A 20,690-nucleotide genomic window follows, 5' to 3' on the forward strand; every position below is an offset into this window, starting at 1 on the left:
AAGGAAGCCATAGACATCTTTGGAAGTGTGAAACATATATTGTCAAAGATTTGTAAAACTAAGAGGAACTTCATCAAAACATTTCTGTACATAATGTGTTAAAAACAATCTAAGAAAAACATTTAATGTTGCATATTTTAATGTTTAAAAAAATCATTCTTGCTTGGATATTAAGCTTTAATGATCAAATGAAATAAAAACAGTACCACTATAAGTTTTATCCTACACTTAAAAATTAGAAATACCTAACCAGTTAAAACTTTCTTTGGTATGTTATGTAGACATGGCTTAGCAGGAAATGTTTCCCAAGTGTGCATGGTTAAGCTCTAGTTATGATTAAGTAGCTTACACAAGCAACACTGAGGAGTTCTTCACCTCATCGTCATGCTTAGGTGGTTATCCTTCTCCATGTAAGCTCTTGTTTTCTCCTGGTACCACAAACTAGTGTTTCATTAGCTATTGTATTTTGGACTCATTGCTCCTTGCAGTAGTGTTCAGAAAATTCTCTCAAGCTACATATCTAATAATTATTCTATCGCAAACTTCATCACTCAAAGATATAGTCTGAGGTATAGTAGGATGACTGAAGCATATCAGACCCATGTAATTCTATGGTAAGTGCATCAGGACCAATACAGATCTAACGGTAGTGTGCACATCTATTCATTCTCGCTGATCTTGTTTCATTCCAGTCTTGACTGGTGTTTCATAGTTTCGAGTGGTCATCTAACTTGACAATACTAATACTCCTGTGTCAAATGCACCAAGGAGTATGAGTATTGGATATTGCCTTATCTGTGTTCTTTTACAGTTTTATGATGTGCAATTTTCCAATTGTCAAATTCTTTCTTAATGCAGACTGTCAGTTTATTGTTAGTCTGTCAATTACATCGCCCAAGTCAAGTATATCTGTGTTCCATTAATCAGTAATGAGATATGTATGTCGTACTGGATTGTAAATGTCTGGACTAGTGTGTAAAATGATGATACAATATGATATTTATATTTAAATAAGTACTATAAATTGACATAGCAAGATAGTCATTATGGGAACTATTGAGGAATGTCATTGATTACTTGAGTAAACAGGAACATTTGGCTAGTGAAACTTGCCTGAAGGGTAAAGGGTTATTTTTTTACAAAGCAATATTTGTGAGGATGGATAACAAATATCCTGCATGCCATCAAGAGGAAGAGAATATCTTTGTATTCCTTCATCACCATGATAAAGCCTCTTGGTCTAAGATGTGATGAAACTGACCTAAAGTTTTATTGAACATTATTCATTTCATCATTAATTTTTTGTGGTAATGTTTTTTCATAAATATTTTACATATATGAACATTGAGAGGTAAATAACTAGCCTAGACTAATAAATAATAATGCCCTGATGTTTACTATTATAGAGCTTTAATACTCATGGCCACTAGTAAAAAAGGTTTAGCTGTATTATGGCACAATTTGCAAACAATACATATGACATAAATATTAAAAAAAGGCTCTTCCTGAAACTGATACATTTATTGATGTGGCTGTGACATAGGTGGTGGAAACAGTGATGGGACACACGTTAAGTACTGTCAAGCAGTAGATCCACACTACAGCTGGTGATTCCTTGACATGTGGTTGCCTCCTTTAGTAGCTGGCCTCCACATCATCTGTTCTGGCTCACAGTGATGTACTGTATTATATTCTCCAAAACGAACTTCATACTACTGTACTATTAATTACTTTTAAAGTTTATTAATGAGAAGTATAGCCATTGATCTATTGATTGATAACCTGCAGATCGCCAAAATAACTAGACAAGTTCGGTGAAGACACTCCTCTCTCTGCCTGGAGAATGAGATGTCTAACCATTGTGAACATCACTTTTTTCTCTCAATTTTAATTCCCACAAAAATATTGTGCGCCTCATATTGATAGAATATTTATTGTACAATACTGTCATTCCATCCTTACCTCCTTGGCGGGTCCCACTTGTGAAGTTTTGCAAGTCTTTGACCCATGCATCTACCCCCTCATATTTCAAAATGCCTTTTTCCTTGAACATTTTTCTTCACACTCGCATTTTGTTGCTCTCTTCACAGATGGGTCTAAGTCTGCCAACAGTGTTTGATACTCTGATAGTAGAATTTTATAAAGTTATAGAATAACATGTGCAACTATATACTGTAAATATGAAAGGAAAACACAAATTTGTAAGACATAAAACAAAAATGTGGACCAAACATTTTTTGTTTTAAGACTGAATAGTTAATTCATAACATTAACAAAGAAGATGGGATATGTGATCAGAATATGAAATAATGCATACAAAATAGAAGTACTGTAGTCATTGCAAGCTTGAGCACACGAGCAGAAGTTCTATGAAAGATATTTTCGTTAGAATACTTAATGAAATGAATGAACCCCTTAACACTAGCATAAAAGAACAGTGCCTAGCTATACCTCAAGAGTAATATAATGGCATATCAAATTATAGAAAGTAAAGGTAGTGTTAGTTCAAGGGCATAAAGTGGGAAAAAGTCTCTCCTATTCGCTGTAATCCCTTTCCTTTCCACCCAAGAAAATATTAGAACGACCTAAGTTTCATCTTTAGGCAAAATATAATGTCCTTAAGACCGGTTGCTGACAGATCTCACACACACTCAAACCATATTTACCCAAGGTCCACCATCGCAGTGGCCTCGATAAGGGTAGCAAGCTGGCGGTTTGTTAAAGGTCTCTCTATTGTTCCTGAGATTTTTTGGCATGCACACTGCATGATGGTTCCCTACATCACCCCACTGGTTTGTTTTCTTATTAACAGGCTTAGGTTTACATAGCAATGTGCTGCTACCCTATTCTATTTGAAGAATCGCAGAGTGAAAAAGCTAGCTATGAGTTCATCTAATATCACCATCTCACAGGATGGTTAGCCATACATGGAATCAAGAGAAAATATGAAATGCAGATATAATCTGTCAGCTTGTACTAGCCAACTGTGTAGAGCACAAGAATATCTTCCAATATTCATGAGTGTACGAAGTAGTTACAGAGCTCAAGGTATCGTGCCAAATCCACAAGGGCTGTGATGAGGGTTCGAATCTATGCCTTAGTTAAATTTTATATATCACACTATTGTGATTTTTGTATATATCATATACCATTTGGTCTGAACTCATTGATAATGGGGCAATCACATATATAGTGCTGGAGAGTGTCCTAGCTCTTGTTCACATACTTTAAAATTGGAGATTCATTATATGCAGTGACCTGTCCTAGATATTGACATCTCTGCCTGATTCTGGCATTTACAATGTCACACTGTCTAGTGGATGTTTTGTGCTATCTGTACATGTAGTTCTTGATCCTAAAAATATAATAACTCCATACCCTTACTTTCTGCCCTATAATTCAGTGACTCAAATATCAAGTCAGTGACTTCTGCCATCCCTAATTTCCTGAAATATTGCTGTTTTTACAACAAAGATTGGAATGCCTAGATCTAACTCAATTTCAGACTTATAACATGCAGTTTTAGCTGCCTAGTGTCCAAGCACTTGGACTGGACATAGAGCGACAGTCTCGCTTCTTGCAGATTGGGGTTCAATCTTCGACAGTCCCAGTGAATGGGCACCATTCCTTCCCTCCGTCCTGTCCCAAATCCTTATACAGTACTCATCCCTTTCGTGTGCTACATAGGCGTTATGGCTTAGCACTTTTTCCTGATAATTTCCTTACCTTTAGCTGACTTGTATGTATCATCATGCTGGACAATGATCCTGGAAGTGCATTTGTAACAAATGAGCTATGGTGCATATTTTTAGTTGGACGTCCTTATGAACATCTGGGCTTCTGCCCATCAAACCGAATTATTTGCATGTTGAACTCCTTGCAATCAAATGTGTGTATATATCTAAAATAGTATGCATTAACTGTCATTCTTTATCATCATTATAGTTGCTCTCGACTCTTAAAAAAACAAATGTAGCATACTTGTGTCTGAGGTCCAGACGCAAATATAACACAATTGTTAATGATGGTACAGTAACAGTCTATTTCATGGAAATCCATGTCATGTTACCCTCCGAAAGCATGATATAAAACTCATGAGTTAGCCAAAGAATTTCTTCAAAGGAATTGAACATAATCTTGGCAACCCGTCCTCAGACCAAGTCCATTACATCCAGCGGTCGATCCCACAGACGCATTCATAAATGTTAACATGCTGTTCATTCAAAACGGGAATTTTCGCAAATATAAATTAATATAATATATTAGCATATTGTACATATATAGGCATAGATTAGGTTAGGTCAGGTGTTTAGGTTCTGTTGGCGATTATTTGTATTTGTAGTACGTGGGTGAAGCATTTATAGCGTTGTGATTCGAACAAAATTCGTCAGTGAAACACTTGTTCCGGATATGTTCGAACGTCAGCAGTTGTGAGTCGTGTGTAAACCGCTTTTCATTCATAAACAGGGGGTTTGGCGGGTGCATGGAATCACTTTTGTATCTTTGTTTGGCGGACGGGATGAGAAGCCGACTTTTGTTCGAACCACAATGCTTCACCCACGTACTACAAATACATTTTTTTTTTGAGATATATACAAGAGTTGTTACATTCTTGTACAGCCACTAGTACGCGTAGCGTTTCGGGCAGGTCCCTGGAATACGATCCCCTGCCGCAAAGAATCGTTTTTTCATCCAAGTACACATTTTACTGTTGCGTTAAACAGAGGCTACAGTTAAGGAATTGCGCCCAGTAAATCCTCCCCGGCCAGGATACGAACCCATGACATAGCGCTCGCGGAACGCCAAGCGAGTGTCTTACCACTACACCACGGAGACTGTAATAATCGGGAACAGAGCCTAAACACCTAACCAATGCCTAAATATGCACAATAACAATATTAATTTATAATTGAGAAAATTCATATTCTGAACAAACAGCATGTTAAAATTGATGAATGCGTCATTGGAGTCGACCGCTAGATGGAATCGACTTGGAATGGGGACGGGCTGAAGCTTTGATGGCAAGGCAACTCCTCGTGGTGTAGTGGTAAGGTTCTAGCGTTTCGCGAACGCTTTATCCTGGTTTCGTATCCTGGCCGGGGAGGATTTACTGCGCGTCAAAACTTTACCGTAGCCTCTGTTTACCCAACTGTAAAATGGGTACCTGGTTGTTAAAAGATTTGGCGGATCGTATTCCGGGGAACATAGGATTAAGGACTTGCCCGAAACGGGCTCTGAGACTCTGAGCGCCTGGGGTAAATGTGCACTTAAGTTCTTAAAGGAGGTGGGTGAGTAACTCATTGGGAAAATTAAAGACTCACGAGCGGCCAGTTTCCTGTTCCAGCGCCTCAGTGTCGCAGTTCAGAGGGGAAATGCATGCTGTATCCTGGGTACGCACCCAACCTCCGAGGAGCTGGACGAGGTCTTCGATCACTGATTGTTATTTTATTATATATATGTGTGTGTGTTCTCTGTTTTATATATATAAAACGCACAAGCAATCTAACTTCCTCGACTCACAGTCGATCGGAACCCGGATTCAATATCCTAACAGGACAAACGGTTGAGTAGAATTCTTTTTAACCTAGCAGTAAATATGTATCAAGGAGTTAGGTAATTGTCGTGGGTTGCTTTCTGGGGAAGGTCAGTACAGTTGGCCTTGGAGGGGACCCCGATTAGCTTGTAAGTGCGGGCTTCCTCTCCCCCGACGACGGAAACCGTATGTGCTGGGTTCTGACTGTTCTGTTCAAGACAGTTTCATAAGAGATATTCTTGTGTCTGTCAAGTCAATTTAGATTTATGTTAATAAGTCCGCTGGTGGAAACGTAACATTCCGGCTCTAATATGGGGCGCTATGCTATTATTTTTGGATGCAAATCCCCTGGGAGATATACAATTTAGATATAAGAAAACAACTATATATTCGGCCCGAAAAAAATGCGAAACTCGGCCTGTTCTCACCAACAAAGACCAAATGCTCGTTAATCCAGACGCCAAACCTCCTGTTCATGAATGAAACAAGGTTTACACGTGATTTTTTTCCACAACTGGTGACGTTCGAGTATTTCTCGAAGAGTGCTCGAACGACATGTGTTCGAATCGCAGCTCTATAAATGCTTCATCCAGATACTTCAAATACAAATAATCGCCAAAAGAACCTAACACTTAACCTACGCCATTGATGGGGAGGGGGTGACTTTTAACAAGTCGCCAGCTTCCTGTCCTTAGGTAAATTCAGGTATGTATGTATGTATGTATGTATGTATGTATGTATGTATGTATGTATGTATGTATGTATGTATGTATGTATGTATGTATGTATGTATGTATGTATGTATGTATGTATCTGCTCGGCAGTTCCTGATCATCCTCAAAAGGTGTCTTAACTCCCAGGTATTCTGCTAGGTGAATACAAGTATGAAGTGAAAGAAAACGCTGCCAAGTTGTCAGCGGATTGTTTCTTCTACGCGGGATTCGAATCCTGAAAAAAATAGAAAAGAATATATATTTTCGTTGAATTTGGAATTTATGTTTTACTAAATCAACATAAATTCTTGTTCACGGAATATGTATCATAAATATTTAAATTGCTCGGCCGTGTCCTAAAATATATTCGTTGCAATAACTTGTGCTGTTTTGAATCGCATTATTTACAGTGTGTCTGACCGGGTGAGTTGTGGTCTCTCTCGACATTGAATTTCTCCTTTGTTTTATGTTCTGCCAACAACAAGAAATAACTCTCCCAGATGAGACGCGATCGAGGGAGCGGCCGGGATAAAGGTGAGTAGTTCTGCATTGTCATTTGCTTCTCTTGTGGAGATCAATAAGCTTCGCCACTGTCGGGCATTGATAGCTTCCTAGTGTCGATTTTTTACCAATATCTACATTATTAATTTGTTCTCGGATATCATAAGGATCAGGTAACTTATCGGGTTTGGCTCATTTTAAGAACATAAGAACATAAGAACAAAGGTAACTGCAGAAGGCCTATTGGCCCATACGAGGCAGCTCCTATTCTATAACCACCCAATCCCACTCATATACTTGTCCAACCCGTGCTTGAAACAATCGAGGGACCCCACCTCCACAATGTTACGCGGCAATTGGTTCCACAAATCAACAACCCTGTTACTGAACCAGTATTTACCCAAGTCTTTCCTAAATCTAAACTTATCCAATTTATATCCATTGTTTCGTGTTCTGTCCTGTGTTGATACTTTTAATACCCTATTAATATCCCCCCGGTTATGTCCATTCATCCACTTGTAAACCTCTATCATGTCACCCCTAACTCTTCGCCTTTCCAGTGAATGCAACTTAAGCTTTGTTAATCTTTCTTCATATGAAAGATTTCTAATTTGGGGAATTAACTTAGTCATCCTACGCTGGACACGTTCAAGTGAATTTATATCCATTCTATAATATGGCGACCAAAACTGAACTGCATAATCTAAATGGGGCCTAACTAGAGCAAGATATAGCTTGAGAACCACACCAGGTGTCTTGTTACTAACGCTGCGATTAATAAATCCAAGTGTCCGATTTGCCTTATTACGAACATTTATGCATTGATCCTTTTGTTTTAAATTCTTACTAATCATAACTCCCAGATCCCTTTCGCAATCCGACTTCGCAATCACAACACCATCTAGCTCGTATCTTGTAACTCTATCATCATTACCTAACCTCAGAACTTTACATTTATCAGCATTAAACTGCATCTGCCAATCCTTTGACCATTTCAAAACCCTATCTAGATCAACTTGAAGTGATAGTGAGTCCTCCTCCGAATTAATTTCCCTACCGATTTTCGTATCATCGGCAAATTTGCAAATGTTGCTACTCAAACCTGAATCTAAATCATTTATATATATTATAAACAACAGAGGTCCCAGGACAGAGCCTTGAGGCACTCCACTTACAACATTTTCCCACTCTGACTTGATTCCATTTATACTAACTCTCTGTTTCCTTTGGTATAGCCATGCCCTAATCCAGCTTAATATAGCACCCCCAATACCATGAGACTCTATTTTTTTAATCAGTCTTTCATGTGGCACTGTATCAAAAGCTTTGCTAAAGTCAAGGTATACAACATCGCAATCCTTACCACTATCAACTGCCTCAACAATGCTAGAATAAAAAGATAACAAATTTGTTAAACATGAACGGCCATTTATAAAACCATGTTGCGACTCAATTATTAATTTATGTTTTTCAAGATGAAGACAAATTTTATTTGCTATTATAGATTCGAGTAACTTTCCCACAATAGACGTTAGGCTAATTGGTCGATAGTTAGACGCAAGAGATCTATCTCCTTTCTTAAAAACTGGTATCACATTAGCAACTTTCCAAAACTCTGGCATTCTGCCTGCCTCTATTGATTTATTAAATATGGTTGACAGTGGGTCACAAAGCTCCTCTTTGCATTCTTTAAGCACCCTAGCAAACACTTCATCCGGCCCTGGGGATTTGTTTGGTTTGAGTTTTACTATTTGTTTAAGAACATCCTCCCTGGTAACTGCTAAACTCGTCAACCTGTCCTCGTCCCCACCCACATAGACTTGTTCGGCTGAAGGCATATTGTTAAGTTCCTCTTTAGTAAATACAGATACAAAATATTTATTAAAAATACTACTCATCTCTTCATCACTATCTGTTATTTGACCTGTCTCAGTTTTTAATGGACCTATCCTTTCCCTAGTCTTAGTACGATATAACTGAAAAAACCCTTTAGGATTTGTCTTTGCTTGCCCTGCTATGCGAACTTCATAGTTTCTTTTTGCTTTCCTTATCTCTTTTTTAACATTTCTAACCAGTTGTACGAATTCCTGTTCTAAAGTGACCTCCTCATTTTTAATCCTTTTGTACCAAGCTCTCTTTTTACCTATAAGGTTCTTCAAATTCTTTGTTATCCACTTTGGGTCATTAGTATACGATCTATTCAATTTGTATGGTATACTACGTTCCTGTGCTTTTATTATGTAATTATTTTTTTATTATGTAATTTTCAGCCCATAAGAAGCACTTTATTAATTAGGCTTTATCCTAAAGTCCCAATTTTAATACTCTATTTTATCTTACATTTCGTCCTCGTTTACATGATAATATTTTAAATTAATACAGGATAATTGACAGTTTGTAAGTTAATGTAAAATAAACCTTATAAACATTCATATTGAGTAACAGTAATCGGAAAGTTTGTATCGGAAGTAATGTGTTGGTGGTCGCGGCCTACACCACCACCGCCTGGGAGCCGCCAGATTGCGTTCTGTTTTTGCGATTTTAGATTTGATACTACCTTTTGGCATCCCTGTTCTGCGGTCCGGTTTGTACGACGCCTGGCGCACATATCGCCTTGGGTCACAGGAGGGTTGCTAGAATTGTTAACGTTTTCTGGCTGGTTCTCCCGGCAGGGTGACGTCCGGCGCCAGCTTGGCCGAGAGGTGCCGGAAGTTGGTGGGCTCGTGTGCCTTCAGCCGTGGTGGGCGGCTGGCATCTGCTCTCCCGGAGGGCACCAGATGACTTGCGTTTTAGATTCGTATCCAGGCCGGGGAGGATTTACTGGGCGCAAATCCTGAACTTTAGTTGCCATTTGTTGGAGCATTCATTCAGTTTGCCCAGGTAATCTTGTAGCCCCATACTATCTTCCTCTATCTTAATCCTTCTCATAACTTTTGAATCATCAGCAAACAGTGAGAAGAACGAGTCTATACCTTCTGGAAGATCATTTACATATATATATCAGAAACAGTATAGGTCCAAGGACTGAACCCTGTGGGACTCCATTGGTGACACCTCGCCAATCTGAGACCTCACCCCTCAGTGACTCGGTGTCTTATGTTGCCTAGGTCTTCTCTCTTCTCCCTTATCCAATGGAGTGCTTTCCCTTTCACTCCTGCCTGCATCTCCAGCTTGTGCACTAGTCTTTTGTGTAGTACTGTGTCAAAGGCTTTCTGGCAATCCAAAAATACGCAGTCTGCCCACCCCTCTTATCTTCCCTGATTTGTGTTGCCTGGTCATAAAACTCAGTTAATCCTGTGAGGCAGGACTTGCCATCCGTGAACCCATACTGATGCTGTGTTACAGCGTTCTTTCTCTCCAGATGTTCCACTAGCTTTTTTCGCACAATCTTCTCCATCAACTTGCATGGTATGCAAGTTAGGGACATTGGCCTGTAGTTTAGTGCCTCCTGCCTATCCCCTTTCTTGTACATTGGGACTACATTAGCAGTCGTCCAAATTTTTGGCAGTTCATCTGTTACCAGTGATTTGTTATACACTATGGAGAGTGGCAGGCACAGTGCTTCTGCCCCTTCCTTTAGTGTCCATGGTGAGATTCCATCCGGTCCTATAGCCTTTGTCACATCCAACTCTAGCAGAAGCTTTCTTACCACCCCACTACTGGGGTCTGGTAGCCGAGTGGACAGCATGTGGGACTCGTAATCCTGTGGCCCGGGTTCGATTCCCGGACTAGGCATAGACAAATTAGCAGTTTCTTTCACCCAGATGCTCCTGTTACCTAGTAGTAAATAGGTACCTGGGAGTTAGACAGCTGTTACGGGCTGCTTCCTGTGTGTGTGTGTGTGTGTGTGTGTGTGTGTGTGTGTGTGTGTGTGTGTGTGTGTGTGTGTGTGTGTGTGTGTGTGTGTGTGTGGTAAAAACTTAGTAGTTAGTAACAGTTGATTGACAGTTGAGAGGCGGGCCAAAAAAGCAGAGCTCAACCCCCGCAAGCACAACTAGATGAATACTGGTAATCACGAACTCCTCTAACTGTGCTTGGTTATCTATTCCCTCTCTTATCTCTGGAACTTCTCCTTGCTCTAATTTGAAGACCTCCTGGAATTTCTTATTGAGTTCCTCGCACATTTCCTTGTCGTTTGTAATGAATCTGTCTGCCCCCATTTTTAGTTTCATTACCTGTTCCTTCGCTGTTGTTTTTCTCCTGATGTGGCTGTGCAGCAATTTAGGTTGAGTCTTTGCCTTGCTTGTTATGTCATTTCGTATTGCCCTTCTGCCTCTCTTCTCACCCTGACGTATTCATTCCTGGTATTCTGGCATCTTTCTCTGCTCTCAAGTGTCCTGTTATTTCTAGTTTCTCCACGCCCTTGTACTTTGTTGCTTTGCTAGCTTACATCTCTGATTAAACCATGGGTTTCTCATCTGCATTTCATTTTTTTTCATTTTGAACTGGGACGAACTTGTCTGCTGCCGCTTTACACTTCTGTGTGATGAACTCCATCATGTCTTGGGCCGTCTTTCCTCTGAACTCTGTTTCCCAAGTTATATCTGTTAGGAATTTTCTTATCTCCTCATAGTTTCCCTTTCGTAATATCAGTCTTTTGTTTCCAGGTCCCTTCCTTGAGTACATTAACCCTGCTTCGACCTTCGTTACCGATTTCCCTTATGTCGGAGTCGTTCAGAGTGTCAAGTCTCGCTGGTTCAATGTTGTCTCTCATTCTTGTGGGTCCCCTGACATGCTGGCTTAGAATTTTTTTTGTCGCCACCTCCAGTAGTTTAGCTTTCCATGTTTCCTCACCTCCATGCGGTTCCTTGTTTTCGTAGTCTATCCTTCCGTGTGTGCGGGGCGGAGCCGGTGCTTTGTCACCCTGAGGGACTCCTGGGGCTCCCCAATCATCTGCCTGTCTGCGTGTTTCTTTGACGCGAGGCATCTTAGTGTCTGGTGATACGCATCATTCGTTTCGCCATTAGGATTTGCGATTAACCCTTCACGGGTACGCCGGGGTATCCGATCGCACGATCGTCATCGCCCCTTAATTCACAACTTAAATCCTTTCTTCCTGGCAACCCGTCTCCAGGCTGTGCTCGTCTAAGCTCTCACCGAACACAAAGAGGCAGTCATCAGTTTTAAAGTGATTTGAAAGGATTGATCTGTACAATGCACACATTTTTATCGTAAGCTATCTTAGCTACCTTGTGTAGATTCCGGGGATCAACGGCCCCGCGGCCCGGTCTGCGACCAAACCTCCCTGGTCAGAGGGAGGCCTACCCACCACTTGTGCTGCTATATATATACCATTTTATAGGCGAAATTTGAGTTTTCCATCTACATTTTTTATTTCCGTAAACATCTCATAAGAGGTAGATTTTTATTTATGTTGATTTTATAGCTTTAGCTCCTGGCCCGGAGTTTTGGTCACTGGTGCAGCATCCACCATCTGTGCTGCCAGGCTGGACTTTTGACTTTTTCCATCTAAACTGTTAAAATTAGTATTCTTCAAAATCTCACCATATTTTTTTTTCTAAATGCTGATTAACGGTGCAGATCAAAAAGAGAAGATTACTGTAATTAAACGTTTTTACACAATCCCATAGTATATAAAAAGTTATTCTAGCTCTTGGCCACCATGCCAGCAGCTTTCACCACTTATGTTGTTATTTGGCCGAATTTCGACAATTTCATCCAAATTAATAATGTCCTGAAATCTCATCATAGATTTATAATTGTTGTTATTATAGCCTAAGCACTTGGCCTGGATTTTCTTCACAATTTGATACTTTGCTCAAAATCTCATCAGACATAGTGCTGCCACCTCCCGGAAAACTATTGTACCCAACTTTGGATGAAAATGTACTGTGAACTATTTCCAAATCTTTTGATTTTGTTTAATTAAAATAACTTGGCAACAGTGGTATTCCCCTTATTCCTTCTACAACTCTAATCATCACATTAAATTTTAGGTAAATGCACTTTGAATCGGCAATTTTATGATAATAACCTTTTGCCTTTGCTACAACTTTACCTCGTTTTTAGTTTTGAGAGAATGATAGTAGAATGTATAATTTGCATAGCATTGTAATGCATATCTATTAGAGAGAATGTCCCAGGTTGGAGGCCAGACGCTTGGGGCTAGCCTCACCCAACTTTCACACATGACACATGAGGGTGTGGAGTGTCTCAGTACTACACTTCAAGAAATATCTGCATCTATTACGACCCTTTCCCCTGCGATTGTCATGTTCGTGAGATCAAGTCTGAAATAGAGGTTGTGCATTCCGTAGCGTGATTTAGCAGTTTTACAGTGCTTCATAACTGAACATTCTGAGTGATATACATACACATTTCTTTGGAGAGCGAAGGAGAATAGAAAGAGGGAGAGAAAGATGGAAAGGGGGGATGGGGGAATGGGAAAGAGAAAAGGATAGGGAAGAGAGAAAGAGAGAGAGTATGGGGGGGGGGGGGGCAGAGAGGCCCGGGTACAGCCAGGTACCCCATCAGTACTCTGCAATCAAAGATAAAATCATTTTGAGAGTATGGTTCTAGAGTTAACTTTGGAGAACATATGTAATTAATAATATATATATATATATATATATATATATATATATATATATATATATATATATATATATATATATATATATATATATATATATATATTATTGTACAGTCACTAGCACGCATAGCGTTTCGAGTAAGTCTTTAATGCTATGTTCCCTGGAATATGACCCCGCCAAATCGTTTAATAACAGAGGTTACAGTTAAGGATTAACGCCAGTAAAACCCAGAACAAAGCGCTCGCTCACTTAACTGTCTCAAGTGAATAGATTGTCAAATAATATTAACATTTTTGTGCGTTGGGTGAAAACGCTATAAGGAATATAACTTTTTATTAAATTTAAATATTAATAAAATAGTTGCAACTACAAGTTGCATGAAATTGTGGCAGCTGCAGTTGCTGGAATTTTTGCAGCTTCACGATTGTTAGTAACAACCTTAGTACGTAAAGTTGTTACGGTAGTACGAAACAACCTTACGTACTACCGTAGTAAGTAGTACTACGGTACTACTTACTACGTAAATAAATGTAGTATTTACTTACTACGTAAATAAGGTATACAAGGTTAGAGAATTCATCCCATAATTATAAATGCTGCACCTTAATAATGACTTTGGCATACCCAGCGGGACACCCGAATCGCACCGGAAGGTAGGCTGAGTACATTCCCGGTGAGCAAGCCAATGTTAAACTCCTTCACTCACAATGTTTATACTTAATAATAAGACTCAGCACAAGTTAATGATGACGCCGAGAGCGTCATCAGGACGAAAAGTGTCCTAATGAGAAAGTATTATTAGGACTACCCAATAACAACGAAGGAGGCATATCACCTATGCACAAGTTCCCGGTGTAATCCAATAAAAATCCTAAATAATTAACATTACTAAATGCCAATAATTACCCACTTAAATATGTAAATGATGAGACAAGCTACGTGCATACAGAAACATTGAAAAGAGTATGCATGATGAATGTGTATACATGCGTACAAAGATCGAGATTAAATAAATCGTGGCAAGCACAGAATTGTAAATAATAAACTTGTGCTGGATGATGGGGGTGGGGGCCGCGACCCCCACCCCCCCAAACGCCAGGGCGGCTGGAGGGACCCCCCCCCCCGACACCCGGCAGGGCAGCCAGGGCCTGCTGGCAAGGCGCCCCAGCCCCAGGGGAAGGGGGGGGGGACGTGCTTGCACCCTGCCTGATGTTCAACATCACCCAAAAGGAAAAAAATCATATGTACTATTCATCCTGTCAGCTGTACCCAGACGCAGCTGTGAGCTACTTAACTGTCTTAAGTGAATAGATTGTCAAATAATATTAACATTTACAAACCCTCAGGCTTACGATATATTGTTGGTTGCAAGGTGGGTTAATATTTTTAGATAGCATCTATATTTGACAAAAAAAAACTAATTTCATAACTCAAACAATGTGGGATTTACGATCCTGCATATATTTATGTAGTTTCATGTGGGTACGATCTCTTACGAAGTATTTCAGCTGACGTCATCTCATGTTGTAGACGGCAAAATTCTTCAAAAAATTATATAGGTACTTATATTGTATCCGAGACGACTCCTTACAGTTACAGCCGTTATTTACGTATGTAGCTTAGCCTAACATTTTAAACGCACTACGATCACCTTCTGTGGTTGTTCAATAAATCTCTGAACTGTATGGTTCACAAATCTCTCACCCTGTCCATGGAGGACAGAAGAAAATGTTTATATGCTAGTTAGCACTTTAAATGTGTGGCCACGTCTGTGGTAGAAAATAATAATAATAAAGTTACAGCCGTTCCTTTGTTATAGTGAAGGAAAGCAATTGGTTGTAGCGAGGACCTATATTTTGGCCAGTAAGTCTGTGTATTGTTCTTAAGATTTTATGGCCAATATGAGAGGAACAGGATCAAGAGGACGCATTGAAACTATAAATAGAATAAGCTTGGGAGAGATGTTACAGGCAGACTCCATTCATGGGCTCAAAAGTAAATGTGATAGATCTCAAATACATTTGAGGGAAAGATAAGAGGCGGGTCGCAGGAGCTGAAGCTTAAACCTCGAAGTCACAGCTAGGTGAATACACATAATCAACCCATCCTCCAAAAATATAATACTTAGTGTCTTTTGGCGGAACCTACAGAAATGGACTGTTGCATCCAAACAAAGTTCACGGTTTGTATTAGAATACGGAATTCCTGGTTCGAATCCTGGGCGGAACAGAAATGGTTAGGCGCGTTTCCTATCGCCTAATGCATCTGTTTACCTAGCAGTAAATAGGTACCCAGCAGTTAGTCAGCTTGTTGTGGGGTTGCATCCTGGGGAGGGTTAGTAGCATATATATATATATATATATATATGTCGTACCTAATAGCCAGAACGCACTTCTCAGCCTACTATGCAAGGCCCGATTTGCCTAATAAGCCAAGTTTTCATGAATTAATTGTTTTTCGGCTACCTAACCTACCTAACCTAACCGAACCTAACTTTTTCGGCTACCTAACCTAACCTAACCTATAAAGATAGGTTAGGTTAGGTTAGGTAGGGTTGGTTAGGTTCGGTCATATATCTATGTTAATTTTAACTCCAATAAAAAAAAGTTGACCTCATACATAATAAAATGGGTAGCTTTATCATTTCAAAAGAAAAAAAATAAAGAAAATATATAAATTCAGGAAAACTTGGCTTATTAGGCAAATCGGGCCTTGCATAGTAGGCCAAAATGTGCGTTCTGGCTATTAGGTACGACATATATATATATATATATATATATATATATATATATATATATATATATATATATATATATATATATGCGAACAAGCCTGAATGGTCCCCAGGACTATATGCGACTGAAAACTCCACACCCCAGAAGTGACTCGAACCCAGAGAGCCAGGAGCACTATGCAACTGGTACCTTATAACCACTTGACCAACCGTGACCGTACAAAAGACCATGATAGTCGAGGCTATTTTCCCTACCGTTCCGACGGCATTTGGTGGTGATCTTGGGCATAGTTATTTCATCATATCACCTCATTTTATGGGGCCACGTGAGCAGCACAATCATGTTCAAGCGTTCAAGCTTGTTCACACACCAAAACCTCGTTGTAATAATACAGCCTAACCTATCCTAAGTCTAAACAACCCTGGCACTAATATGCGGCATCTTATACCTAATTTAGTACGTATGTGCTTTATTAAGCCTAAAAAGAGTGAAGTTTGGTTGTTGCCTTCTTTCCCGTGACCTCTACAAAATTAATAGAATAAAATAATTATTAAATTAATAATTAATTAATAATTAAATAATTATTATTGAAACATGCTTTGTTTTTGCGTGCAACAGTTCATTTTAATACGATCATCCAGTAGTTGTTATAAGTACAATACATTTTGAATGGCAGGTTGCCACATTCAATAACATATTATTCCTTTCTACCGGTATAATAATAGGGATATAATATACTAGGAGGTGCCTCGGCGTTTAAGCCAAGTTCAGAATTGTTAATAAACTAAACATTTTCCCATCCTAACTGCAATATGTGTCCGTCTTCATTTTAAAAGGATCGTGTAGTGTGTGATAATGAAGTTTTATTACTACTCTGACACGCCAGAACTTATCATTGCTGGAAAAAATGGGTGTCTTTTTCTCATGCGAGTTCTGTTATAATTAATTTTCTGCAAATGAATTGAAAATTGGTGAACAAATGTATAATTTATTTTCATCACTGAACCGAAGATACATTGACCTTAGTCTATAGAGGCGCCTTGGTAATTGTATATCTATGTTTATTGAACATTCTCCCTCTCTCCCTCTTCACCGTTTTGAGTGAATCAGAGGGTTTGTGGCTGAGTGTAGCCATGGCTGCCAACCGCGTACTCCACCCACCTGCAGATTGGGTACACTACCTTTTACACGTGTCATAACTATTAAGAGCCAAAATTTGGCCATTTATATTGCCTGTGTCGTGAATATTTTTTACACATTTTCCAATCGGAGAAGTTTTATGGCGTTCAAAATATCGTATTGCCTCTCACTCGGCCCTTGTGTTCAGGTTAGTTGGTATTACTGTTATGACTCATTGAGATAGGCGCCGGTCGAGATGCCACTGAACATATTTTATCGATTAATACAATTACAGTTGGGAATCATCAGCAAGTGCGAGAGAATATGGGGATACTATACTTATTCTTGAGCTTCTGGAGTCGATTGAAAGGAACCCTGAGTAACATTAACCTTAAGAAGGTTAAGTACATAGCTTGTTCCCGACAGCTGTAGCGGTATCAGCAAAAGGTGCAATATATGTATTTATTTTGTCTAATAATGAATTTAATTTCTTGTTTACTGTTGGACATCGACAGATTGAGAATTTTGAGCGCTCAGCATAATTTGTATTTAACTAGACTTGATAATGGTCATCATTGTATTTAACTAGGCATGTGTTGAGGGATAGATAGAGAGAAGGGAGTGTTGGTGGGGAGTGGTGGTGTGTGGCAAGGGTGGTGGTGGGGAGAGCGGGAGACTTGACAGCTTCACACTCTGCCACCGACTCCCTCTCACAAAACCCTTTATGTTGTATCAGCTCATTATCCACCACAAAAGGTCGTCTTTCCTCACTCAGTGCATGTTCAACGTTCTTGTTAAGCAAGGTTTCTGCTTGATGTATCAATTAGACCAACCTAATATGTATTGAATAAGACAAGAAACCCGGAATATTTGCCTCGTAGTGTCTCCGTTCTCTAGTCTATCATTGAAAGTCAGTCTTTCCATTCCTATCAGAATAATATAACTTTACATCCCTTATATAATCAGTTTATTTCGACATGCTTTACTTGTTCCTATGCCAGCCGTGTAAATGTCTTAAGATTATTCGATAGTCCGTAAGAGAACCCCGATAATATGCGAGGCAAAATAAGGGAGAGTGTGCAGCACGTGGGGTTGAGCAGGCGGCAAGTGGACCGTGGCGTGGCTAACACTTGGACTTATATGGCATGTGGGGTTCTCCTGGGGCTGAAAGAGTTGCCCTTTTGTGTAGTGAATACTACATGCGTATATGGAGGGAATGTTTCGTTATCCCTATTCCGAATAGTGGGTGAGGTAGCATCTCTCTCTCTCTCTCTCTCTCTCTCTCTCTCTCTCTCTCTCTCTCTCTCTCTCTCTCTCTCTCTCTCTCTCTCTCTCTCTCTCTCTCTCTCTCTCTCTCTCTCATCATGACCCATGATGTACCTCCCACGACAGTGCTAGGGTACATCAACGTTCCCATTCATCTCCTTCACACATTATAAACTTTTCGAGGAGGGAGAGAAAGATAGAGAATAGCAAATAGGATACTGGAATTCATATATAGAAGCGTTAACAATAAGACATTGCTTCATCTTTATCTTACTCTTGCCCTTGTTTAACCCTATTTAAATTAATTTGAATTTATTCAGAGAGGGATAGCGACCAATAATTTACATATTCTAGAAAGACGAAGAAGGTGATATGACTGAAGTGTGTACAAGAATGAGAGGTTTTATTTAGAAACAGCTGAAAACCGTGACTATGTTCATAATTTCTTATCGTTTCTATACACAACGAGTGGTCTGTTGCTATTTTAAATAATAATAATATCCTAAATTTTATCAACCTCTAGTGAGGTTTTGGCAACTTGTCATCCAAAAATGATATTATAACAACTATTGCTCGAATGTACAAAAATGGACTGTACACTCCACAAAAATACATTTTGTGCATTAGAAAGAAGGCGATAAAAAACAAATTTTTCTAGGCCTAGTATTGCGCAAATATGCACTATATTAGGCTTAAGATGGTGTATATTGGGCTTAGAATTGTTTAGACCTTTGACTAGTTTATGTTGTATAATTACTGTTCCACCTCTTAGAATGCCAATGGCAGTATTTTAACAGAACACAGCGTGTTTTTTTAAAAGAACAACCGTCCAGTTTTGTTCGTTGAACCATTAGGCGCCATAAGTGCTAGAATTTTTTGGAGGATGGGTTGAATGTGATGGGTCACTGTATCATACAATGAACATAAATTACCTTGAATGCATACGAAGAATGATGCCAAGATCCAACACCTGGAATATTTCTATTGAAGTTAAATAAAGAGCATTAGGCTAAAGTTACACTTGCAGCACTTGTAAAGTTTACGCTTGTAAAGTTGCATTTGTCCTTAAAAGGGACAACAGTTGTAGATATGTTGAAGGGAAGGGAACAATCAGGGGAAAGCGCCAAGCCATTACGGAGAGAGAGAGAGAGAGAGAGAGAAATATATATATATATATATATATATATATATATATATATATATATATATATATATATATATATATATATATATATATATATCGTACCTAGTAGCCAGAACGCACTTCTCAGCCTACTATGCACGGCCCGATTTGCCTAATAAGCCAAGTTTTCATGAATTATTTGTTTTTCGACTACCTAACCTTCCTAACCTAACCTAACCTAACTTTTTCGGCCACCTAACCCAACCTAACCTATAAAGATAGGTTAGGTTAGGTTAGGTAGGGTTGGTTAGGTTCGGTCATATATCTACGTTAATTTTAACTCCAATAAAAAAAAATTTACCTCATACATAATGAAATGGGTAGCCTTATCATTTCATAATAAAAAATTAGAGAAAATGTATTAATTCAGGAAAACTTGGCTTATTAGGCAAATCGGGCCTTGCATAGTAGGCTGAGAAGTGCGTTCTGGCTACTAGGTACGACATATATATATATATATATATATGTATATATATTGTGACGATAATCTCCTTCAAGAGATTGAGCCTGCTCTTCCCTCTACAAATACGTCGCAACATACTATATATAACTACTATGGAAGAAATGTCCAACAACGACAACAACATCTCCAAGGTTTGCCAGAGCGCAAAACGTTGCAGCCAGAGACACCTGTTCAGACTCAAACCGCCAAACTACCTGTTGATCGCTACCGGCTCCGCTGATTGGTCGCCGGCCGGGCTGCAACTGCACTCCACCCCCCCATACTACTTGATGTCTGGGGTCGCCACGACCTCAGACCTCAGAATATTTAGTGCTTTCGCAGTTATCACTCCTCCCGGCTAGACGTTAGCGTGTACTGAGAGAGGTGGTAGCTTAAAGCCAATATTCCAGCACCTCCCTTTAATTTTGTGTTGCACTTCTTGTTATTTTATCTTAACGTAACTTTTCATTGTGTCATTTAATTATTCTTATTATTTTGATTGATTGATTTTATTATAAGAATTTGTTTGTCCATTTTTTCATGTTTTGATTTATTTAACGTAATTAAAATTTCATTGTTAAAGTTTACTTGTGTTTTGTGTGTCTTCTCCTTACCTTACCACAGACGAAGTTCCAGTTTTTCTA

At 39.2% G+C, this 20,690-nt stretch overlaps 1 protein-coding gene across 1 annotated transcript in view; it reads left to right on the top strand.

Annotated features, from left to right (window-relative positions):
• The first annotated feature begins 6,654 nt into the window (after positions 1 to 6,654).
• Positions 6,655 to 20,690, top strand: part of cib (thymosin beta cib) — a 299,505-nt gene continuing 285,469 nt past the window's right edge. Inside the window, exon 1 of the mRNA XM_069321120.1 lies at positions 6,655 to 6,780. The gene's annotated coding sequence lies outside the window, so the exon portion shown is untranslated. The remainder of the gene's footprint in view (positions 6,781 to 20,690) is intronic.

The sequence above is a fragment of the Procambarus clarkii genome, chromosome 9 (genome assembly GCF_040958095.1).
Source record: "Procambarus clarkii isolate CNS0578487 chromosome 9, FALCON_Pclarkii_2.0, whole genome shotgun sequence".
Taxonomy (NCBI): Eukaryota; Metazoa; Arthropoda; class Malacostraca; order Decapoda; family Cambaridae; genus Procambarus; species Procambarus clarkii.